The sequence below is a fragment of the Hyperolius riggenbachi genome, chromosome 2 (genome assembly GCF_040937935.1).
Source record: "Hyperolius riggenbachi isolate aHypRig1 chromosome 2, aHypRig1.pri, whole genome shotgun sequence".
NCBI classification, from domain to species: Eukaryota; Metazoa; Chordata; class Amphibia; order Anura; family Hyperoliidae; genus Hyperolius; species Hyperolius riggenbachi.
The window spans coordinates 425,300,228-425,327,006 of NC_090647.1; positions in this window are offsets into that span (position 1 = coordinate 425,300,228).

The window sequence follows — 26,779 nt, forward strand, 5'->3', positions numbered from 1 at the left end:
AAGGACACCTGAGATGAATAACATTTAACCATTTATACTTATCTAAAGCTTTCTTCAGCCCATTGCCTTCCTCGCCATCTCTCCTGGCTGCTTGGATCGTCCTCTGGCCATCCCAGTACATTAGCTTAGTTGCAGTCTATCGCGCATGCACGGCCTGGCAACACGCACACCCTTGGTGCACTCCTGTAGCCTGGAGGATTCTGCACCTGCATAGTAGCACTGCACAGGCGCAGAACACGATGGGGCCATGTGTGCAGACAGGCTGCACAAGCGAGATGCAGTGCGACCGAACGACTGTACCGATTTTTCTCAGAAACATCTGATCGGCATGGTTGTTTAACCACTTCACCACTGAGGGGTTTTACCCCCTGACCACCAGAGCAATTTTCACCTTTCAGCGCTCCTTCCACTCATTCGTCTATAACTTTATTATTACTTATCGCAATGAAATGAACTATATCTTGTTTTTTCCACCACCAATTAGGCTTTCTTTAGGTGGGACATTATGCCAAGAATTATTTTATTCTAAATGTGTTTTAATGGGAAAATAGGAAAAATGTGGGAAAAAATTAATTATTTTTCAGTTTTCGGCCATTATAGTTTTTAAATAATGCATGCTACTGTAATTAAAACCCATGAAATGTATTTGCCCTTTTGTCCCGGTTATAAAACCGTTTAAATTATGTCCCTATCACAATGTTTGGTGCCAATATTTTATTTGGAAATAAAGGTGCATTTTTTTCAGTTTTGCGTCCATCCCTAATTACAAGCCCATAGTTTATAAAGTAACAGTGTTGTACCCTCCTGACATAAATATTTAAAAAGTTCAGTCCCTAAGGTAACTATTTATGTATTTTTTTTATTGTACATTTTTTAATTTTTTTTTAAGTACAAAAAAAAAAATTTGGGAGTGTGGGAGGCAATGAGTTAATTTTTTTGTGTAAAAGTAATTTATTTGTATGTGAAAAATGTGTAGGGTGTAGTTTTACTATTTGGCCACAAGATGGCCACAGTAACTGTTTGTTTTAATGCGACCTTCAAGCGTCCTTCTGGAAGCATGGAGGAAGTACTTGGAGGCTGGGTAAGTGTGTATCTTTTCACAATGATCTCGCTGCTCATCGGAGAGCAGCGGATCATGCGGGGCTTAGATCAACAAACGGGAATGGATTTTCCCGTTCATTGATCTCCGGGCGAGCGGGCAGCAGCGTGTTTACTAGCGGGAGCGCGGACAGCGGCGGGAACGCGGAAAGTACAGATTTCTCCGCCCCTGGGGGTTAAAGGATGGAAAATGGGACGGAGAAATCCGTACGGGCGGGGGTAAAGTGGTTAAGGTCTATGGCTAAAAATGTTGAAGGCAGGGTATCAGCAGGACACTGGCTGCCTGGTGCAACTGTTTTTTGTTTAAAAGGAAACAAACATGGCTGCCTCCAGATCCCTTTTACTTCAGGTTCACTTTAAAGTGTACCAGGTACGAACTATATTCAAAGTTTTATACATACTTGGGGCTTCCTCGAGCCCCATCTGCACGGATCGCTCCCATACCGCCATCATCGGTCTTCTCCATCTTCTGCACCGGGTCCCGTAAGTTTGGCCAGCTGCGGCCAGTCTGAGCATGCGCAGTGCGCTCTCTCTGGGAAAGAATAGTACTGCAGTACTATTCTCTGTTGTAGAGAGACAGAGGGAGCGCACTGCACTTGCTCAGACTAGCCGCAACTGGCCGAACGTATGGGACCTGGTAAAGAAGACGGAGATAACTAAGGACAGCCCCTCGGGAGCGATCCATGCGGATGGGGCTGAAGGAAGCCCCAGGTATGTGTAAAACTTTGAATATATTTTATCTCTGGTTTCCTTTAAAGCATTGACATGTGAGGGAAAAATGAATGGAAAGGCTGAAGGGAAAAAAACAACAACTTTAGAGAACTATAATAGCATTATACACTAAGTTTGTTTGTGTGATCCAGACACTGAAATAACAATTATTTGACCATGATGATTAGGACTTACAATAAGTGAACAGAGCTTATTAGTGTAACACAGGAGTCAGGACAGACAGGTGAAAACTGGTGCACAGTGTGTGTATGTATATATATATATATATATATATATATATATATATATATATATATATATATATATATATATATATATATATATATATATATAATTTTTTGGTTGTTCTTCTTTCTGGGGGGGGATTTGTTAAACTGGTGCACAGTATTTTGGTGTTGCCATTCTTGTGTATACACTCAACATTTGTATAATTTTTATTTGCCTGGTTTGCATGATTTGGCTATTAAAAAAGCTAAGCTCTGGCTATCAACTATCGTGCATAAACTGTATCAGCTATCAACTACAGACAATTTGCATATTCAGCAGTAATGCATTGTGGTAGACCTCATATGCTCACTCTAACCTGAATATTCACAAATACCTTCTGTTTTAAAGTAGACCTTAACTCAAAACTTCCGCTCTGCTCTAAAAGATATGCATAAAAACCTTTAAACAAAAACATTTCTTTGTTACATCTCAGGCCCCATTCACATCTGAGCGTTTTGCCAGTGATTTCGGCAAAACGCTCAAGTGCTAGCGCTTTCTAAAGTGCTAGTGCCATAATACCCTATAGGCCCATTCTCACTTGGGCAATTTGTGTTAATCGCCGGCGATTAATGCAAATTGCCAAACGCAAATTTGTATCTTGCACCATTTTCAGCCAATTTCCTGGCGATCGCTTTTAGTGCTATAGAAGCGCTAATCGCGATCGAGAAAAATTGGCAATTGTGTGTCTGCTTCTTGCTTTCATGGAAGCAGAGATAGTGTTAAAATCCTGTTTTTAACAGTTAGCTCTCTGCTGTGGCAGGCAACTGACACAGTTGAGGGATCAAATTACAACTTGTACTAAGCCACAGATGAGGGGGGAATTAGACAGGCTAAACTCTTTAAATACATACAGTGTGCATTTCTATATGGTTTCCTTCTGTCCTGTGCAAGAGTTTAGGTTCACTTTAACCACTTGAGGACCTAGGGCTTTCTACCCCTTAAGGACCGGCCACTTTTTTTCCATTCAGACCACTGCAGCTTTCACGGTTTATTGCTCGCTCATACAACCTACCACCTAAATGAATTTTGGCTCCTTTTCTTGTCACTAATAAAGCTTTCTTTTAGTGCTATTTGATTGCTCCTGCGATTTTTACTTTTTATTATTTTCAGCAAAAAAGACATGAATTTTGGCAAAAAAATGATTTTTTTAACTTTCTGTGCTGACAGTTTTCAAATAAAGTAAAATTTCTGTATACATGCAGCGCGAAAAATGTGGACAAACATGTTTTTGATAAAAAAAACCCCATTCAGTGTATATTTATTGGTTTGGGTAAAAGTTATAGCGTTTACAAACTATGGTGCAAAAAGTGAATTTTCCCATTTTCAAGCATCTCTGACTTTTCTGACCACCTGTCATGTTTCATGAGGGGCTAGAATTCCAGGATAGTATAAATACCCCCCAAATGACCCCATTTTGGAAAGAAGACATCCCAAAGTATTCACTGAGAGGCATAGTGAGTTCATAGAAGATATTATTTTTTGTCACAAGTAAGCGGAAAATGACACTTTGTGAAAAAAAAAAAAAAAAAAAAAAGTTTCCATTTCTTCTAACTTGCGACAAAAAAAAATGAAATCTGCCACGGACTCACCATGCCCCTCTCTGAATACCTTGAAGTGTCTACTTTCCAAAATGGGGTCATTTGTGGGGTGTGTTTACTGTCCTGACATTTTGGGGGGTGCTAAATTGTAAGCACCCCTGTAAAGCCTAAAGGTGCTCATTGGACTTTGGACCCCTTAGTGCAGTTAGGCTGCAAAAAAGTGCCACACATGTGGTATTGCCGTACTCAGGAGAAGTAGTATAATGTGTTTTGGGGTGTATTTTTACACATACCCATGCTGGGTGGGAGAAATATCTCTGTAAATGACAATTTGTTAATTTTTTTTACACACAATTGTCCATTTACAGAGATCTTTCTCCCACTCAGCATGGGTATGTGTAAAAATACACCACAAAACACATTATACTACTTCTCCTGAGTACGGCGATACCACATGTGTGGCACTTTTTTGCACCCTAACTGCGCTAAAGGGCCCAAAGTCCAATGAGTACCTTTAGAATTTCACAGGTCATTTTGAGAAATTTCGTTTCAAGACTACTCCTCACGGTTTAGGGCCCCTAAAATGCCAGGGCAGTATAGGAACCCCACAAATGACCCCATTTTAGAAAGAAGACACCCCAAGGTATTCCGTTAGGAGTATGGTGAGTTCATAGAAGATTTTATTTTTTGTCAAAAGTTAGCGGAAAATGACACTTTGTGAAAAAACACAATTAAAATCAATTTCCGCTAACTTTTGACAAAAAAATAAAATCTTCTATGAACTCACCATACTCCTAACGGAATACCTTGGGGTGTCTTCTTTCTAAAATGGGGTCATTTGTGGGGTTCCTATACTGCCCTGGCATTTTAGGGGCCCTAAACCGTGAGGAGTAGTCTTGAAACGAAATTTCTCAAAATGACCTGTGAAATTCTAAAGGTACTCATTGGATTTTGGGCCCTTTAGCGCAGTTAGGGTGCAAAAAAGTGCCACACATGTGGTATCGCCATACTCGGGAGAAGTAGTACAATGTGTTTTGGGGTGTATTTTTACACATACCCATGCTGGGTGGGAGAAATACCTCTGTAAATGGACAATTGTGTGTAAAAAAATCAAAAGATTGTCATTTACAGAGGTATTTCTCCCACCCAGCATGGGTATGTGTAAAAATACACCCCAAAACACATTATACTACTTCTCCCGAGTACGGCGATACCACGTGTGTGGCACTTTTTTGCACCCTAACTGCACTAAGGGGCCCAAAGTCCAATGAGTACCTTTAGGATTTCACAGGTCATTTTTGTTTCAAGACTACTCCTCACGGTTTAGGGCCCCTAAAATGCCAGGGCAGTATAGGAACCCCACTAATGACCCCATTTTAGAAAGAAGACACCCCAAGGTATTCCGTTAGGAGTATGGTGAGTTCATAGAAGTTTTTATTTTTTTGTCACAAGTTAGCGGAAATTGATTTTAATAGTTTTTTTTCACAAAGTGTCATTTTCCGCTAACTTGTGACAAAAAATAAAATCTTCTATGAACTCACCATACTCCGTACGGAATACCTTTGGGTGTCTTCTTTCTAGAATGGGGTCATTTGTGGGGTTCCTATACTGCCCTGGCATTTTAGGGGCCCTAAACCGTGAGGAGTAGTCTTGAAACCAAATGTCGCAAAATGACCTGTGAAATCCTAAAGGTACTCATTGGACTTTGGGCCCCTTATCGTACTTAGGGTGTAAAAAAGTGCCACACATGTGGTACCGCCGTACTCAGGAGAAGTAGTATAATGCGTTTTGGGGTGTATTTTTACACATACCCATGCTAAGTGGGAGAAATATCTCTGTAAATGACAATTGTTTGATTTTTTTACACACAATTGTCCATTTACATAGAAATTTCTCCCATCCAGCATGGGTATGTGTAAAAATACACCCCAAAACACATTATACTACTTTTCCTGAGTACGGCGGTACCACATGTGTGACAATTTTTTGCAGCCTAGGTGCGCTAAGGGGCCCAACGTCCTATTCACAGGTCATTTTGAAGCATTTGTTTTCTAGACTACTCCTCGCGGTTTAGGGCCCCTAAAATGCCAGGGCAGTATAGGAACCCCACAAGTGACCCCATTTTAGAAAGAAGACACCCCAAGGTATTCCGTTAGGTGTATGGCAAGTTCATAGAAGATTTTATTTTTTGTCACAAGTTAGTGAAAAATGACACTTTGTGAAAAAAAACCAATAAAAATTAATTTCCGCTAAGTTTTGACAAAAAATAAAATCTTCTATGAACTCGTCATACACCTAACAGAATACCTTGGGGTGTCTTTTTTTCTAAAATGGGGTCACTTGTGGGGTTTCCTATACCGCCCTGGCATTTTACAGGCCCAAAACCGTGAGTAGTCTGGAAACCAAATGTCTCAAAATGACTGTTCAGGGGTATAAGCATCTGCAAATTTTGATGACAGGTGGTCTATGAGGGGGCGAATTTTGTGGAACCGGTCATAAGCAGGGTGGCCTTTTAGATGACAGGTTGTATTGGGCCTGATCTGATGGATAGGAGTGCTAGGGGGGTGACAGGAGGTGATTGATGGGTGTCTCAGGGGGTGGTTAGAGGGGAAAATAGATGCAATCAATGCACTGGGGAGGTGATCGGAAGGGGGTCTGAGGGGGATCTGAGGGTTTGGCCGAGTGATCAGGAGCCCACACGGGGCAAATTGGGGCCTGATCTGATGGGTAGGTGTGCTAGGGGGTGACAGGAGGTGATTGATGGGTGTCTCAAGGTGTGATTAGAGGGGGGAATAGATGCAAGCAATGCACTGGCGAGGTGATCAGGGCTGGGGTCTGAGGGCATTCTGAGGGTGTGGGCGGGTGATTGAGTGCCCTAGGGGCAGATAGGGGTCTAATCTGATAGGTAGCAGTGACAGGGGGTGATTGATGGGTAATTAGTGGGTGTTTAGGGTAGAGAATAGATGGAAACACTGCGCTTGGGTGGTGATCTGATGTCGGATCTGCGGGCGATCTATTGGTGTGGGTGGGTGATCAGTTTGCCCGCAAGGGGCAGGTTAGGGGCTGATTGATGGGTGGCAGTGACAGCGGGTGATTGATGGGTGGCAGTGACAGGGGGTGATTGATGGGTGGCAGTGACAGGGGGTGATTGATAGGTGATTGACAGGTAATCAGTGGGTTATTACAGGGGAGAACAGATGTAAATATTGCACTGGCGAATTGATAAGGGGGGGGTCTGAGGGCAATCTGAGCGTGTAGGCGGGCGATTGGGTGCCCGCAAGGGGCAGATTAGGGTCTGATCTGATGGGTAACAGTGACAGGTGGTGATAGGTGGTGATAGGGGGTGATTGATGGGTAATTAGTGGGTGTTTAGAGGAGAGAATAGATGTAAACAATGGATTTGGGAGGTGATCTGATGTCGGATCTGCGGGCGATCTATTGGTGTGGGTGGGTGATCAGATTGCCCGCAAGGGGCAGTTTAGGGGCTGATTGTTGGGTGGCAGTGACAGGGGGTGATTGATGGGTGATAGGTGATTGGCAGGTGATTGACAGGTGATCAGTGGGTTATTACAGGGAAGGACAGATGTAATTAATGCACTGGCGAATTGATAAGGGGGGGGGGGGTCTGAGGGCAATCTGAGCGTGTGGGCGGGTGATTGGGTGCCCGCAAGGGGCAGATTAGGGTCTGATCTGATAGGTAACAGTGACAGGTGGTGATAGGGGGTGATTGATGGGTGATTGATGGGTAATTAGTGGGTGTTTAGAGAAGATAACAGATGTAAACAATACATTTGGGAGGTAATCTGACGGCGGGTTTGCGGGCGATCTAATGGTGTGGGTGGGTGATCAGATTGCCCGCAAGGGGCAGGTTAGGGGCTGATTGATGGGTGGCAGTGACAGGGGGTGACAGGGGGTGATTGATGGGTGATAGGTGATTGGCAGGTGATTGACAGGTGATCAGTGGGTTATTACAGGGAAGAACAGATGTAATTAATGCACTGGTGAATTGATAAGGGGGGGTCAGAGGGCAATCTGAGCGTGTGGGCGGGTGATTGGGTGCCCGCAAGGGGCAGATTAGGGTCTGATCTGATAGGTAAAAGTGACAGGTGGTGATAGGGGGTGATTGATGGGTAATTAGTGGGTGTTTAGAGGAGAGAATAGATGTAAACAATGGATTTGGGAGGTGATCTGATGTCGGATCTGCGGGCGATCTATTGGTGTGGGGGGGTGATCAGATTGCCCGCAAGGGGCAGGTTAGGGGCTGGCTGATGGGTGGCAGTGACAGGGGGTGATTGACGGGTGATTGATGGGTGATTGACAGGTGATTGACAGGTGATTGACAGGTGATCAGGGGGATAGATGCATACAGTAAACAGGGGGGGGTGGTCTGGGGGGGGGGGGGTCTGGGGAGAATCTGAGGGGTGGGGGGTGATCAGGAGGGGGCAGGGAGCAGGGTGGGGGTATAAAAAAAAAAATAGCGTTGACAGATAGTGACAGGGAGTGATTGATGGGTGATTAGGGGGGTGATTGGGTGCAAACAGGGGTCTGGGGGGTGGGCAGGGGGGGGTCTGATGGGTGCTGTGGGCGATCTGGGGCAGGGGGGGGGGGAAATCAGTGTGCTTGGTGCAGACTAGGGTGGCTGCAGCCTGCCCTGGTGGTCCCTCGGACACTGGGACCACCAGGGCAGGAGGCAGCCTGTATAATACACTTTGTAAACATTACAAAGTGTATTATACACTTTGTATGCGGCGATCGCGGGGTTAACATCCCGCCGGCGCTTCCGTATAGCCGGCGGGATGTTGCGGCGGGTGAGCGGCGCCAGGCGGAGGCGGAGGATCGCGTCACTGATGACGCGATCGCTCCGCCCATGCCCCTACAAGGACCGCCGCCAATTGTCAATACGGCGGTCCTTGCGGGGTGCACTTCCCGGCCGCCAATTGTCAATACGGCGGTCGGGAAGTGGTTAAATAGACAAATTTCTCCTTAAAAGGAAATAAATATGGCAGCCTCCATAGCCCTCTTGCTACAATTGTCCTTTAATGGAACCCCTGCTTCTGGCCTGGGTTGCAAACTTATTCCACTTTTTGCTGGGTCATCGTCATTTTCCAGTGTTTACCACTGTTTTGAAACCTAGCTAGGTCAACCCCAGTGTCTCTATGTGAAAACCGAAAGATTGTATGTGATAAACTGTTGTTATGCTTGTTGAATGGTTAAGAAAAATGTAGCTTACATTCTTTACTGAATGACAGACTTATTCAAAACAGTGCACACATTATTTTGAGCTCAGCAATCTGGTGTCACACATCAGTTGTGCATCATCAGTGCATACACATCAGTAACATTGCCTAAATTCTACTACAGGGCAATGAGTAAAACAATCATAGAATATAAGTCATTTTTACTGATATTTTACTATCAAACCTAACCCTTTTCTCACTTGTACCCTTCCTCTACGAATGCCTAACCCTAACTGCCCCCCCCTCCCCCTTGCCACAATTTAAACCAATATCTGTGCCATCTTTGCTGTGAAATACCCCTTCTTCTGATACCTGGTTTGCCTAAAAACGATCAGGTTCTGCGGGTGCTCAAATTACCCCATGGTAGCAGCTATAGCTGCAATTAACATTGCAGTCTACGCTGCATGCATTTTACCAACGACTGTTTGCCAAAGTCATTTTTGCATCAAAAATACCATTTTAACCGGTTCAGCGCCGCAGTGCCGAAAATCTCATGCATCCGAGCAACGTTCACCTCCCATTCATTCGCCTATAACTTTATTGCTACTTATCACAATAAATTGATCTATATCTTGTTTTTTCCACCACCAATTAGGCTTTCTTTGGGGGGTACATTTTGCTAAGAGCCACTTTACTGTAAATACATTTTAACAGGAAGAATAAGAAAAAAACGTAAAAAAAAACGTAAACAATTCATTATTTCTCAGTTTTTGGCCATTATAGTTTGAAATTAATATACGCTACCGTAATTAAATGTATTTTATTTGCCCTTATGTCCCGGTTCTTACACCGTTTAAACGATGTCCCTATCACAATTTATGGTGCCGATATTTCATTTAGAAATAAAGGTGCATTTTTTCAATTTGCGTCCATCCCTATTTATAAGCTTATAATTTTAAATTATATAATAACATATTCTCTTGACATGCATAATTAAAAAGTTCAGACCCTTGGGTAACTATTTATGTTGGTTTTTTTTTTTTTTTAATTGTATTTTTTTTTTTTAAATAAAAAGTGTATGTGGGTAATTTTTGGTGTGGGAGGGAAACTGCTCATTTTAAATGTAAAATTATATTTTTTTTTAATCAAAAATGTATGTGGGTGCAGTTTACTATTTGGCCACAAGATGGCCACAGTGAAAAAAGTCCTGAATGCGAACGATCTCGCATCCAGGAACTAAAATGCTGGGGAAAAGTTTCCTGGGGGCAGAAATACCGCGCTCTCTGGAGAGAAAGCGTCGGTATTTCTGCGGGGAAGTTAGATCGGTGAATGGGAATTATATTCCCATTCACTGATCGGGGGGCTAGCAGCGGGTGCGCGCGCGGGCACGCGCCCGATCGCGCGCACCACGCAGAGAAAGCAGCAGTGCCTATCTGGACGAGGAAACTCGTCCAGATAGGCAGAACTGGTTAAATTCAAGAAAAAATTTTTGCCAAAAAATTGCTTATATTTTTGTGTTTTTGTGAAAATGGGAAAAATCAATATTTTTGCTGCCTACATTTGGAAAATTTATATTTTTGCCACAAAAACAAGATGGGATGCAATTAAACCTTTACTTTATTGACATAAGCAGTACTATATGGTGCACTATGGAAAAACTATATTTTACCATGACTATTTTACAGCAAAACGACGAAAAATCGATATTTTTACTGCAAAAATTCACAAAAAAACGCAAGAACAACAAAACATATTTTCAATAGAATTTTCACTCAAAAATCAAATTGAACATTATTTTCACAAAAATGAATGCGAAAATAATATTTCCATTTTCGCTCATCACGGAAGGTACCCAAATTACCTGCCTGTACAAGTTGCATCATCTTTTGTTGTATTAAAGCTTCTACAGAAATATAATGTGAGAGACCCTAGGGCTCTTTTAAACTTAATGTGTTTTAATGCGTTGTGATACATTGCATCTTAATGCATTTTTTTGTCCTCCGTAGCAGTGCAGCGAAAATTCAGGTTTTCAGCATATAGTGTGAAAAAGGCTATAGGGAAACATGGACACTGGACTGCGCATCAGTTGTTCTTTCAGTTACAACTGACGGCAACTGATATAGTATAAAATGACCCTTAGCTGGTGGATCTGTTTTTACTTACAGGTGCTATTGTTGGAACACAAGCAATAATGGAATGTAAATATCCACTTTTTATCCGTATCCAAATTCTACTTTTACTGACTCTTTTACTAGTAGACTTTTTCTCTGCCACCAAGGCAACCACTTGATCCCACTTTACTATGCATGGATTTGTGGACAAATGTCTTTAAAACAATCCAGCAATGTATATGATACTGCCAGAACATGAAGTCTGGCCACTTCGGGTTCTGGCCAGTCAAAGCTAGAAGTGGCCGTGTCCCTGCGGCCAATGTGCGAAATGGATTAGAATTCAGGCCGGGGTCATTCATCTTCCCCAGCACTGGCTACTCCCTCCGAGTTCTGGCAGCCGGGGACACTCGTGTCCTCCCCCCCCCCTCTGAATCATTCATTGCAGCAGGAAAGCAGGGATTCCTGCTGTTCTTTTCTGCAGAGCGGGTGCTGGCAGAAGCAATGTCTGCAAAGTTCCTGCTCTGCTTACCTGCTGCGGCGAACGACTCGGGGGGGGGGGGGGGGTGTCCCCGGCTGCCAGAACCCGAGGGGGGAGCCAGAGTCGGCGGAGATGAATGACACCGGCCTGAAATCTAATCCATTTTGCACATTCGCTGCAGGGACATGTCCACTACTAGCTTTGACCGGCCAGAACACAAAGTGGCCAGACTTCGGGCTCTGGCCGTAACATATAAGAGTTCTGCTTGATATTGGAACACATGTATTTATTTACAGTATTTCCATATTTACAAAGTGCTGACACAACAACACTGTGAAAAAAATACATATTTTCTTTTTTTTTTGTCTAATGGCAAAATATTAAAATATGTATCCAAAATTGCACCCAAGGCATACATTCATGTTTAGAAAATTTGTAATAGATGAGAAAATAACACTTTTACCAGCTACTCATCATTCATTGACAGAACCATAATAAGCATCTAATAAAAGCAAACTCCCTTGATAAACTACATATAAATATCAAGGCCATTGTTTAGAAACTTTCAACAGTGCGATAAGCCAAAGATTATTCATTGATGTCCTATTTAAAACACATGTGAATATGGGATATTACCACTCTTTGCTCTTTCAGTTTATAATTAGTTTTTTATGCAGTCAGTGGCAAACACATGTAGAAAATGTCACTGGAAATGTTATAACACTTTTACCCAAAGTCCCCCATGGTGGAAAACTTGACAGCAATGATTTATGACTTGCATAACTAAAAACTGTAGCTTTGGATCAGTTTCCTAATACAGATGTCGGTTTGATGATCTAGAGTATAATTTGTTTAAAGTTCATGAAGAGTGGGATCTTTTAAGGGATTTTAAAAAAAAAAGGTTGGAATGGGTATCTCAGTCTTGGTGATTATTTTATGCTTCTGCATTCATTACATCATCTACCATTGAACTAAGGATTGTAAAAGTTCACTGCCTGCTTGCTAGTTAATAAAAAATTCCTTTCAAAATGAATATTTCCATCAAGCTGGAATGGAGATAATTAAAGATGGAAGTTGTGGCTCGATTAGCAGGCAGTTGGGTAAATAAGCAGCAGTGTCAGACATTGGTTGGCTCAATGTATCTCCTAGAGTCAGTGGAGATGTGCCCATTAGCATCATTTTCCAAATGAATGTTTCCATAATAAACATAATGTGTCAGGAGGGTAAGCATAGTTTTCAGAAACTATGGGGTGTAAGTACAAAAGTCAGGTAACTTTGCCATGCACAGGAAGCCCACAACAAAAAAACTTGAAGTGAAATCAGGGTAAAAATATACACTTACTGAAGAAGAGGAAAGCCTCTGGATGCTGTAGAGTCTTCCTGTGTCCTCCTTGCTGCTCCCCCAATTGCTTGGGCCCTCTGAAAGATTGGGGCTATGCTTGTGCCTGAAGAGGAGCACAGAAGCATGGCTGCATTTACACCTAAAAGGGAGTGTGGCCCAGAACTTAATTCCAACAAGCTTGTGTGTGTGTGTGTGTGGGGGGGGGGGGGGGGGGACTCCACTACTAAGCAATGTGGGTTGTGCTACATACGCAATGCATGCCATCTTGTCAGTGTAATTCATTGTGAAATTGATGTGCCTTCCAAGCGCACTACAACTTTACCAAACTTTTGCATATACCCCTATATTTCTAGAAGCTGATTGCAAGTAGTGATGATCGTAATATGCTAATTATAATTACCTGCATTTTCATGTAAACTTTTGCAATCATGGCCACATGTAATTACGATTTGGAAATTACATTTTTGTGTATTTTTTTTTTTGTAATGTTGTGCCAAATTTAGAGGTTAATAGATAAATCCCCATACATGCTATCATCACCACTTACACAACTTGCTATGTACGTTAATGAGGATAGTGGGAACAAGTAAAAAAATTTTTCAAAAAGACTGTAGCTTTTGAGAAAATCAATTTAAAAAATTCAAAGGAAAATTTGTTTTTAAACTCTGTAAATTACATTTTTTTTCTGAGTAATTCTGCTACATTGATTGATTTGTCCTTTTTAAAATATTTTCATTAGATTTGATGTTTATATCAAATTTACTGTTTAAGCTATACAAATGTCTTATAGTGTATGGCCACCTTTACATTCTTAAATAACTCAGGAATTACTTGATGTGTACAGTTTTTCTGTTTCAAGTATTTTTGTAAATATTGTTTTATTTATATTGTATATTATTACAAGTATTATTATCATTATTATTGTTATTATTATTATTATATTATTTTACTGACAAATTCTCTAAAATAAGATAAAGTAAGTCTTGTAAAACAGAAAAACAGAGCCAAATACAGTGTAGTATGTCAGAAAAATTAGATATTTCAAGTAGCGTATCTGATGGAGTTGCACTCGCAAAACCGCGGTTACCTCAAAGGCAACCACTGTATAAGCTAGTGGTGAGAACAGGCCTTACCCCACTCTGGTTAAGAAGCTGCTCTCTGTAGTAGAAAAAGGGTGACACACCTCCACCAAGGGTGAACAAAGATCAGAAGACAATTAGTCAACAGAGGTGCCAACAAAGATAAAATACAATTAAAAATAGTTAAAAATGGAGGTAATGGGGCATACATCCTAGATGAATACACTAGGGTCTGGGTGCAACAAAAATCATTTATTGGATAATAATTTACACATAACTGCAATGCATTTCACAGGATCAACCCACTTCTTTAGGCAAAACAAAATTGGATAAGGTTCTATCTGTCCTTCAAAACTCATTATCAGCAAAACGTTTGCATTGTGAACAATGCATTTAGGTGGAGTAATAATTACAGAGGTTGACTGATAGAGCCAAAGAGTCACTTAGACAAACAAAAACTAAGGAGATGCAGTAGAAAGTTATAAAGGTCTGCTATAGAAATAAAATTTAAGAGGGTAAACACTTTCACATATGTCATGGGCAACAAAAGAAAAGTAAGTGAATGATAAGCTACGAAAACAAGGTGTTTCAAAGAATTGAAATCACTTGTATAACTTGGATAATATGTTATTTAATACAGTATGGTACAGTCCCTTTACAAAACAAACAAACAAAAAACAAAACAACAACAAAAAAGTCCACTTGATTTCCCAAACATCATATGTTTTTCCGGGTGATTGAACTTAGAGTTTAGATTTTAACCTCTTGCCGACTGCGTCACGCCGATGGGCGTGGCCGCGGCGGCAGCCCCAGGACCGCCTAACGGCAATCGGCGTAATGTCCTGGGGCTCTGTTTTGCAGGAGATCGCGCGCAGGCTGCGCGCGCATCTCCTGCTTGGGGGGGCCGAGCTCCGCCCCACCTTCAGTCTCCGAGCGCCTATTGCCACTCGGGAGACTTTTAGACGGCATGATCACCATCTATTTATACAGTGCAGCGCTGCGATCAGCAGCAGCACTGCACTGGGGACAGCCGTGTGACACGGCTGTCCCCCTGGGGGACAAGATAGCGATCGGCTCTCATAGGGTGAAGCCTATGAGAGCTGATCGCCATGATTGGCTGGCTGGGGGGAGGGAGGGAGTTTAAAGGAACAGGGTTTTTTTTTTAAGGAACATGAACAAAAATATTTATAAAAAAAAAAAATAAACATGGGGGAGCGATCAGACCCCACCAACAGAGAGCTGTGTTGGTGGGGAGAAAAGGGGGGGGGGATCACTTGTGTGCTATGTTGTGCGGCCATGCAGCTTGGCCTTAAAGCTGCAGTGGCCTTTTTTAATAAAAATGTCCTGCTCACTTGGGGGGATTTAGCCCTGCAGTCCTCAAGAGGTTAAAGGCAGAAATATTGAGCTCTAAAATTAACAGAAAATTGGTATGTATGTACCTTCATTGGTAAGTTCTTATATGTAGACTAAAGGAGAATATAATCAAGACATTAGCCTTTTGGCTTCTGAATCAGGTAAACATAACATCTGTAAGAAACTATATGTTTCTATCGGCAACAGCACACCTTTTATTCCGGCACCAGCAACTCATTAGTAAGAGCTGCAAACACGACTCTCATCACAGCAAAACAGCATAGGAGATAGAACTTCTTTAGGCATCTTCCAAGTTCCAAAGTGTTTATTCAGTAAACAGATATACAGATACAGTTCGTTACATCTTAGCAAAGCAGATTCTTCTGTAGTAAGTCCGTTGCGTTATAGCTTCTTGATTACCTTCCTGTTGAAGGGTAATCAGGTCATCTTCTGTCTATACTACGTTACATCTAACTACCAAGCCCTGAGGCCTATCTAATATATACAGCATACGTTATATCAGATTCCATAAATAAAGGAAAGTAATTAGGGTTCCAGTCAGTAGATAGAGAGCGTGAAAGTAAGAGTGTGCTCCGTTGGCCCATCATGAACCTTAATACTGACCAGGAAAGAGTTAACTGTGTCATCATCTGAACCATCCCTCTAAACCTATAATTGGTTCAGATCCCTCGTAGGGTAATCACACACACCTACTCTATTAATATTCCAAGTACTTTTTTACCCTACATACAAGAATGTTAAGTTTGGTAAATATGGCCTATGTTGATTGTTCCCGTAGTCTATCTGTCTGGGGCAGTGTAGGCCTAAGACCTCGTACTAGGAACATCTTCTCAGTATCTGCTTGCATCATCTCTTCTGCGAGAAACTCTACTTAAAGGTATACTCTGCGAACAAGCCTTTTACCTAAAACTCAGTCCAAATAACTGAGGCCTACTTAAATCATAACAACATCAATTATTGCAACATGTTGCCTTAATTAGTCCCCAAAAATCACAATTATATGTGTGCTCAATGAAATCAAAAGTGATTTAGATCCCAAAAATTATTGATCTATCTGACTAACCTTAAATTCATAGTTTCTAACATGATCCCAAAATAAATCTGTCAATGTACCTACAGCTCTGTAGAGCTTTTTGACTGTGACAGCTCCTAAATGCAGAAGTATAAAAATAGTTTATTTTGTAAGTGAAGAAATTTGCAATTTCTAAAATTTTTATTAAGCTTTGCAGAATTGCCACACACATTGTACACAGCGAGAACAACTTTATTATATAATTATAGGCGTAAATGTAACTAAGGTGGCTTAAATTAACTTTTTGTCTTGAAGCACTGCCATGGTATATTTTTAATACTTTTCACCATCAATGTCAAAATTTATAATGTTGCTCACATTCAAAGTGCCAGTTAAGGACTAAAATTGTCAAAGCTACTCTGAATTTATATTCTGTTGGAATAATTGCATAAACTGTCTAGTTTGAGAATAATATGTGAAACACATTGCTAACTCTTTTGCAGTTCTTAAAGCTTATAATTTAATAAATGTAGCGGTCACACTAGTCCATTTCATCTGAGAGATATGTGCTTGTGCCTATATCTTCCAGTGCAGCTGAGCTCAGTTCATTGAGGCAGGAACTCATACTTAAAGCAAAACTACAGTTTAGAAGAGAGTAGGAATGTACTGTGTATAAGCTTAAATTTTAAGTATTACTGAAGTAAAAGTGCCAAGAAATTGGATGCAATTGGACATGACTTCTTGGATGGCTAAAAGTGGGAGGAAACTTTACACCCTCCCCTCCCTACTTCCACCCTCTCTCCCAACACACACATACTATAGTAAACTCATGCTGGTTCACCCTGTCAGCTTTTTGTTCCTCCTCATGTCTTTTAATTATTTAATTTGAAAAATATTATTTATTTATTTTAGCTATAGATTTTTATTTTATTGTAAGTTTTAGCTGTTTAAAGCGCACCTTCAGTGTAAACTGCACATTCAATCAATCCTCTTCTAATATAAAGTTTATAACAACCTGCTGGGTTTTTTCTTCTGAATCCCTCCCAGAGCGCCATATCCTCTGGCTTCTGGCATGTAGCCCCACCCCCTTGCAGAAGAGAGCTTTGTTTCTTTCTTTACTTGGGATAGAAAAATCACTAAGTCTCTTTTCTGCAAGGGGCGGGTCTACATGCCAGATCATGGCAAACACAGGGCTTCAGGAGGGATTTGGAAGAAGATGACCCAGTAGAGTAACTTTGTTAGAAGAGGATCCAATGAATGTATTGTGGCTCCCCTTTAACCTTACATGCTCGTTAACTTTTAGAAGCTTGCAACCTGCTGTACTGTCTTCTGTAACTCACAAAGCCCATAGAAAGAGACAAATGCAAATACATTTTGCCACCAATCTTTACCTACTTAAAGAGAACATGTACTGAGTAAAAATATTTAGGATAAACACATGAGGTAACTTCAAATGAACATTACATAGTTACCTTGCCATCAGTTCCTCTCAGAAGCTCACCATTTTCTTCTGACAATAATCCCTTACATTTCTGACAATATTTTGTCAGATCTGAAATATATCAGTTGCTGTCAGTAAAATATCAGTTGCTGTCAGTTATAGCTGAGAGGAAAACTGATGTGCCAGGTAATGTCTGTTTCCCTATGGCTCAAGTGGGCGATGTTACAGTTTAACTGTGTGCTGACCAGAAAGCTGTTATGGGTAATGGCCATTTTCAAAATGGAGGACGGAAAATTGTCTTGATCACAGTGAACAAACAGGACGCGGGACAGGAGAAAGACACTGAGGAGTAGACTACATGGAAGGTAAGTATGACTTGTGTATGCTTATTTTGACTTTTAATGTTCAGTTCAGGTTTTCTTTAAGCCCATCATATAGTCATCAACAAATTAGAGCACTCCCTTACAGGAAGCCACTGTGATTAGTTCTCTAATGATTCTCTATAACTCATGCTTCAAGTGTCTGGACATTGCACTGCACTGTTAATCCAAAAACATCACAGGACATGCAGTTTACACCTTTACACACAAAGAAAAACCATAATCCATAATAGTTGAAAGTGCTGTGAACAATAATAAGTTAATTTTGTTAATTTTAGCTTTCTCACAAAGGAATAACCCTCTGATCATTTTGTTAGACCCTAACAGTTTTTAGTTGAATGTGTATTACATCTATTTGAACACATTTTCAAAACAAAGGTTTAGTGCATAACACCATATTAGCTATTGTTAACCCCACCCCTCACACTTTTTTGATTATATATTTCCAGCTACTAACCGATTACTCGGGATCCTATATCAGACATGGTGGATTACAGCAATTGCAATGTTTCTGTTCTGAGTTGTCTTAAAACTCAGTAGCTTAGCCTTCTAACAAATTAAGTGGTTATTGAGGTGATAGTCCTCTACTTGCATTCAGCTGCACGAGCAGATTTTTGCAGACATCTTTTGTGATGATTGTGCCATGTCAAGTAGTGGGGTAGCGGGAGCAGAACGTGGAAGAAGTAACTCTACTCTGTAACCAACCTCTTGACTATGCCAGTGACCTACTAATGACTTCCCTACTACAAAAATCTCCCCATACATGGCTCCAAGACCATTCTAGGGCTTCCCTCACACTCCTGATTTTCTTCCTTTGACCCATTAGGCTATGTACCTTTATCACATTCAGCCCTTATAACCCAGCACTTCAAACTTTCCTTGCCATCCCTCTTAACCATCACCAATTAGCCAAACTTCCATTTTCCCTACGTATGTATTTGTATTTCTTATGTATGTATGTATGTTTTTTTTTTTATAATTCTGCTTTTCTTATTCATTGTGCAACACTGCATAATATGCTGTTGCTTTGTAAATAATAGATAATAATAACAACAACAACCAGTTAAGTTATAGAAAACCATGACATAAAGGGCTTTTGTAGAAGAGTGAAAAGAACCACATGAGCAAAAAGTTAAGATTGTTTAGAACAAATCATTTGTTTATGTGATTAATGAGCTTTTAAAATGAATGACCTTAATATTATATTGTCAGCTTTAACATTGAGGCAGTGTGTTGAATTTAGTGATAAGGCTTCTTAAGCTGGCCATACACTGGCCCGATTTGCCGCCGTTTCGACAGCAGATTCGATCACTGGGATCGAATCTGCTGCCAATCGTTCACGCTAAACGCACCCGCCGATCCGATTTCCTCCAGAAATCGGATCGGTCCGTCGATCGCGCCGCGCGGGAAATTACCGTCGATCGCCCGCGGGTAGGGAGCGCGTCACTAGCTGCGGCCAATCCGATACAGGTATACATTACCTGACGCTGGCCTCCCGGGCATCTTCTCCGCGCTGCACCGCTCTGTTCCTGCTTTCATCCCAGCGTACATTAACTTCCTGTGTCACTCCAGGGACCAGGAAGTTCATATAGAGGGCGCTCTATTTGAACTTCTTGGTCACGGAGTGACACAGTGTACGCTGGGATGTGGTGCGGGATGCGGGATGCTGGGATGCATGCAGCGCAGAGAAGAGGACCCGGAGCCAGCTTCAGGTAATGTATACGGGGGGGGGGGGCAGGCGGCAGGAGCAGCTCAACAGATTGTGATCGGTTTCAGACTGAAATCGATTCACAATCTGTTTGCAGTAAAGGCAGCCATACGATCCCTCTCTGATCAGATTCGATCAGATAGGGATCTGTCAGTTGGCCGATCTAATGGCAAATCGACCAGTGTATGGCTACCTTTAGAGTTATTTTAGTAATTCTGCCATATTTTATTCTAAGTTCTGTATGCATTTATTTGTATATAGTCAATTACAATAGTACTGTACGGCACTGCTTAAAAGCCATATATAAATTGTATTTGTCAAGCAAACTACAGCATCACACAGTCTTGTAAACAAGTAAATATTCCAACTAAAGTGTATACTGTGAAGACACTTTCACCTTGGGTGAAAAGAAGGGCAGAAAGGAATCAGATTATTACAATTAACACCAGTCTGACCCAGTCAATCCAGATGAGAGTTTGCAAAATGAACTGACATTGAAAGTATAATTAAGATATCAAGCAGAACAACTCAAACAGAATAACAACTTAATAACATAATTGTATGTGTGCTAGGTAATCTCATGAGAGAACAAAGTATTGGCATGATACAATAAAAAAATGCCATCATACTTAGCTGAATTCTGTTTTAGAAGCTGGAAAATAATATGTTGGTATTTGTCAGCCAGCTAAACAGATAAAAATCACATGCTTTTGTGAGTGCAAGGACTTAAAGGGGATTTCCACATTCACCATAAAATTGTTACAAATATAGATTATTACTGCATACAGTAAGTCATTCTGTTACTTTCTGTAGTTTAAAGTTATTAAAATTATATTTCTAGTTCAACTTCTCTGCAACCATGGCAACAGTACTGTGTTTGGAGTACTAATACTCCATACCTTGCTCGAAGGAAGAGTAATTAGTGTCAGAGAGCAGAAATATTCAAACAGGTATGTAATATAGCTACTTAAAGTGAACCCGAGGTGAAAATAAACTGATGAGATAAACAATTATATTTATCCTCCTACTCCTAAAAATGACTTTTTAAGACATCCCGGGATTTTATTTTATATTTAAACATTTAGAAAGTTGATTGAATGTTTTGTTGTCTCTGCTCAGATGCTGTCTATTAAGTGTCCCTAAATGAAAATACATAAACTATATTGACCCTTTCTCTCTCCATCTGCTCTCAGAAATATGTAGAAAATGTGTTTTGTTACAAAAAACTTTTATGGCTGTAATTTTCTTATCAGTGATGTTTACTATATTCCTGACAAGCTCCTGACAAGCCAGAAGCTGTCATTTCCAGCCTTAAAAATTAACTATTTCAGGCAGCAAAATAAAAAAAAGTAAAACTCCCTGGTTATTAATATGTTTAGTACTGTACATACACATGTTTATCTCATCATGTCACATGTCACCTCGGGTACACTTTAAACACTTTGATTATTATTTTGTATTTATATTTTATTATTATTATTATTATTTATTATTGATAGTGCCCACATCTTCTGCAGTGCTGTACAGAGTATATTGTCTTGTCACTTAACTGTCCCTCAGAGGGGTTCACAATCTCATCCCTACCACAGTCATATATCTATGTATGTACTGTGTAGAGAAAGTATTTTCGTCTAAGGCCAATTTACGGGAAAGCCAATAAACTTATCTTTATGTTTTTGGGATGTTGGAGGAAACAATAGTGCCTGGAGGAAACCCACAGAGAGAAAATACATACCTCCTTTGTATACAAGGCGAGAGTGCTAACCACTATGACACCATGCTGCCCAAGGATAGGCTAAAGATAAGAAAAGAAAAAAGAGCTCTCAGCTATTGTGTAAATATGGTATAGGCCTCTATCCAGGACAGGTCTCACCTCCTTAAAGGGAACCTAAACTGAGAAGGATATGGATTTTTCATTTTAAAATAATACCAGTTGCCTGACTCTCCTGCTGATCCTGTGTCTCTAATGCTTTTAGCCACAGCCCCTCAACAAGCATACAGATCAGGTGCTCTGACTGAAGTCAGACTGGATAAGCTACATGCTTGTTACAGGTGTGTGATACAGCCACTGCTGCAAACAAAGAGATCAGCAGGACTGCCGGGCAACTGGCATTGTTAAAAAGGAAACATCCATATCCCTCTCAGTTAAGGTTCCCTTTAAGATGTGGCTGTGCTTGGATAACAGCCTGTAGTAGTGTTTGTCCCACTTGGGACCAGGCTCTCAGGCTGTAGCAGTGGACGTGTTTCCCTCTGGCAGCGGCGGTGATGGTACTCCCAGTGTTTATTCAAGGCTTGCAGAGAGGCCTCAATGGGGAGCAGTATGCTCTACTCAGTGGTTGCTAGCACACAGAGTGTGAAAGATGTAAAACTGCAGGGAGCTAAAACTGCTGATTGAGAACGCTGTACTGCCACTAGGTTGCTGGCAGCATGTAGTATATGCTATAGACAACGCAGAATCATAGGAAAAGTAAATTGCTTTTATTCACAGACAACGTTTCACAGAGGTCCTCCCTCAGGAGACCTGATGAAACGGAGGGAGGACCTTAGTGAAATGCTGTCTGTGAGTAAAAACTATTTACTTTACCTAAGATTCTGCGCTGTCCATAGCATATGCACACCTATTGACCTGAAGAAGCGGCATTGGCCGTGAAATGTGTTGTCAATTTGAAAAGCTTTCACCATAACCTTGAATGGGAATGTCACTTCTCTAAGGTAGGAATTCTGGTACCTTTTCTACCTTAGTCCATTGCAGTCCAGCATAAGATACAGCTTGTGTTACTACGGGTGCCTCTAACTACCACTGAGGTATTTATCCAGTGCCCACTAGCAGTATGTCCGCAATATTGCCAATATCCAGGGCCGGATTTGTACTTTTCACCGCCCAAGGCCCGCTGTCACTGACCGCTCCCCAACTAACAACATCCTCACCAATTACCACCCCCTTAGCGCTGCATACACAGGAATCATCTCCCTCATGTGCCATTTATAGTCTGCCCGCATTCCTCCATAGAAACAGAATGCATTGCTTGCCTGAAGGCTAGTGAACCCTCTGTATGGCATTAGTCTCTGAAATGTTACCTCAGAGATTATTTTACAATCCCCGACAGGCGACGATTATTGCATGTTACGGAAAACCTCAGGACTATCCAGACATTGCACTATGGGATTATGTATATACAAATTATACTTACTATCTAAGGTTACATTTATTTCTGAGAGCTAAAACCAAAGGGATACTGTGCAAGCTATCCCTTTGTTTTTTTGAAATACTTGTTGTCACATCCCTGGATCCATGTTCCTGGGTCGTCAGGTAATTATTCAGCTTAATTTGTACCTTAGATGAGACAAAACAACCACAAGGATTTATACTTTCCTGGGGCTTTTTTTATGCTGCATACACACTTGAGATAAAAGTCTCTGGAAAAGGCAAGATCACAGACCAATTTTACCCCATTCCATGTAGTATGAGAGCCATACTCTACACAGTCTATTCTATGGAGTTGCACTCCCCATCAGACAGAAATCTTTGCAAGATGCTGCACACAAAGATGCCCGTACACATTCAAAAGATCATTATCTGCAAACGATCTCTTCCTGCAATAGATCCATTCCTGCAAAATGCATTCATAGTCTATGAGATCTGCAGATCCTCATACACACCTTGTTTAACCTTCCTGGCGGTAAGCCCGAGCTGAGCTCGGGCTATGCCGCCGGAAGGCATCGCTCAGGCCCCGCTGGGCCGATTTGCATAATTTTTTTTTGCACTGTGCTAGCTGCGTGCAGTGCCCGATCGCCGCCGCTACCCGCCGATCCGCCGCTATCCGTCGCGCCGCAGCCGCCCCCCCCCCCCCAGACCCCGTGCGCTGCCTGGCCAATCAGTGCCAGGCAGCTCTATGGGGTGGATCGGAATCCCCTATGACGTCACGACGTCGTTGACGTCGGTGACGTCATCCCGCCCCGTCGCCATGGCGACGGGGGAAGCCCTCCAGGAGATCCCGTTCTTTGAACGGGATCTCCTGATCGCCGATCGCCAGCGGCGATCGGAGGGGCTGGGGGGATGTCGCTGAGCAGCGGCTATCATGTAGCGAGACTTTGTCTCGCTACATGAAAAAAAAAAAAAATTAAAAAAAAAAAGATTTGCTGCCCCCTGGGGATTTTTTAGCAAAACGCCAGGAGGGTTAACAGACTTCATCTGCATATCTGGCAATCATCTGCAGAACTGAAAATCCATCCTGGTGGATCTGATCTGCAGATGATCTGCAGATGATTGCCTGCTAAACAAGGTGTGTATGATGATCTGCAGATCTCATAGACTATGAATGCATTTTGAAGGAATGGATCTGTTGCAGGAAGAGATCTTTTGGAGATAACGATCTTTTGAATGTGTACGGGCATCTTTGTGTGCATCATCTTGCAAAGATTTTATCTGATGGGGAGTGCAGCTCCATAGAATAGACTGTGTAGGTATGGCTCTCATACTACATGGAATGGGGTATAATTGGTCTGTGATCTTGCCTTTTCCAGAGACTTTTATCTCAAGTGTGTATGCAGCATTAGCCCCCTGTAGTCTGTTAGCTCACTTGCTGTCCTCCGTACTCCCTCTGTGTTGCCTCTGTCAGGCCAGTAAATTTGGCGACTCGACTGTGTCACGAGCCACAGTGCATTCACATTCTCGGTTGTGTGCACCATCTGATCGTGCTCCTGTTGCTGGGAGCATTCTGTGCATGGGCAGTTCACAAAGATGGTCATTGCATTCGTGCAGAACACTCCCGGTTATTTAATCGTGATGGGGGTGGGCACGGCTGGGATCGCACATGTGCCATGGCCCTCAACCTGGATGGATTGCGGACTCCACCACAGGAGAATGGAAGGGACTGCATGGAGGGAACAAATGGACTAAAGGGGGCTGGAAGATGCCCCAGGTAAGCATTAACATTTGTAATAATTTTGTCTCAGCCAGGTATACTTTAAAAGGGGAAAGAGAGAGAAGGGAAGAGAAAGAGAGAGAGTGTTGTTTGGAGTGTGTGTGTTTTACACAACACACAAGTTTAATCAAAGCTCTATCTTAACTTTAAACACTTCATGCCAGCCCCAGCAGCAAGACAACTGCAAGACTTCTGATCTGTCTTTCCTGGTGTAAACATTGCATACTACTACTGAGCAACTGTACCTGGCCAGAGACAGACAGCCTGCTGAGTGCTAAGAGTTAATTAGCAGAAGGGAGACAGATATAGGGGGCAGAGGTGACAGAATACCTTACTGTGAATTGCAGGAGAACGGCTCTTATGGCTGAGTGGCTTCAATCAGTGCCCCGCACAAGCAGCTGACCAGAAGTTTGTAAAGAGGGCTGAGGGAGAGCTAAAGACACGCTGTTACCACAGGCTAAGCTGCAAGGACTGTGCTGCTGCAGCTTGCTATTGCCATAAGATATGCTGCGCTCTGTCTCTCTCTGCTTCATCTCTATTCCGGTTCCAAAGTCACAAGACTTCCTGTATTTAAACAGCCCGCTGCCTAGCCTGCACACACGCACAGGTTTCAGTGTACGCAGCACAGCAGAGAGCTGTTAATTGAAGGGGGACATTTGTCATGTCATGTGTGATTGTGTGGACAGCTCTCCTCCCGCAGCGCCCTTTGCATAACCCCGCCCTAGTCCCCAGCCTTGGGTGCCTGCCCAGAAATCCGGCCCTGCCAATATCCTACTGGTGGCTTCACTCATCAGTCAAATTTCCGTGTGCCCTTTTTGATGTACACCCATATATGCTCCATCCATACATATTACATAATATAGACATATGGCAATGGTAGGGATTAGATTGTGAGCTCCTTTGAGGGACAGTTAGTGACAAGACAATATATATATATATATATACACACTGTACAGCGCTGCGTAATATGTCGGCGCTATATAAATACTAAATAATAATAAAAAAAAATAATAATCCAGCGTTGAGCTGCACTACTACTAATGGTAAAAATATACACTGAACTGTTTATCATCAATGTTTGCTCTTTCAGGGTTTTTTTTTTAGTTCATATTTTAATACAAGCTTGTTCAACCACTTACAAAAAGCCCTGCATAATACGTTGTGTGTGTTTAATTGTTATGACAAAGTTCAACTTAGTTGAAAAGGGGATTTGTCATCGATTTTCCTTCTGACTTGTCACTGCAAGTTAGTGTCACCATTTGAAATATGAAGTCTTAGTTTATATGTATTTGTTATCAGTCACACCAGCCTGTCCAGTTATAAAGTGAGAATGTATTTTTAACTTTACTCAGGACAACAAGTTAGCTTTAACTTTTGAAAAAAAAAAGTCAGTGTTCCTTAAGGAATAAAATATGTTAGTGTTCCCCAAGCTAGTATTCCCAAAATAATCCAGAGCCCATGAGTGTGGGGCATCACCTCTTGAGCAATACAATCTCATTTGACCCATGAGATTTTGAAGTACTTAACTATTAGAGATGGACCGGACCTCCGATTTTCGGTTCACGAACCGGGTTTGCGAACTTCCGCAAAAGTTCGGTTCGCGAGAACTTTCGCCAAGCGCAATAGACTTCAATGGCGAGCCGAACTTTGAAAACTAGAAACACTTATGCTGGCCACAAAAGTGATGGAAAAGATGTTTCAAGGGGTCTAACACCTGGAGGGGGGGGGGGGGGGGGCATGGTGGAGTGAGATAAACTCCAAAAGTCCTGGGGAAAAACCTGAATTTGACGCAAAGCAGCGTTTTAAGGGCAGAAATCACATTGAATGCTAAATTGCAGGCCTAAAGTGCTTTAAAACATCTTGCATGGGTATACATCAATCAGGGAGTGTAATTAGAGTACTGCTTCACACTGACACACCAAACTCACTGTGTAATGCACCGCAAACAGCTGTTTGTGTAGTGACGGCCGTGCTGGACTGGTGCGCACCATGGTGAGATTGCTCTTACTCAGTGATATCAGGTAATGTCTGACTGCCTTATCAACTTTTGATGGTTCTTTCTCTACCATTGTTAAAGCTTACATCCATTTTTTAAAAATACTTATTCTGCTTGCTGT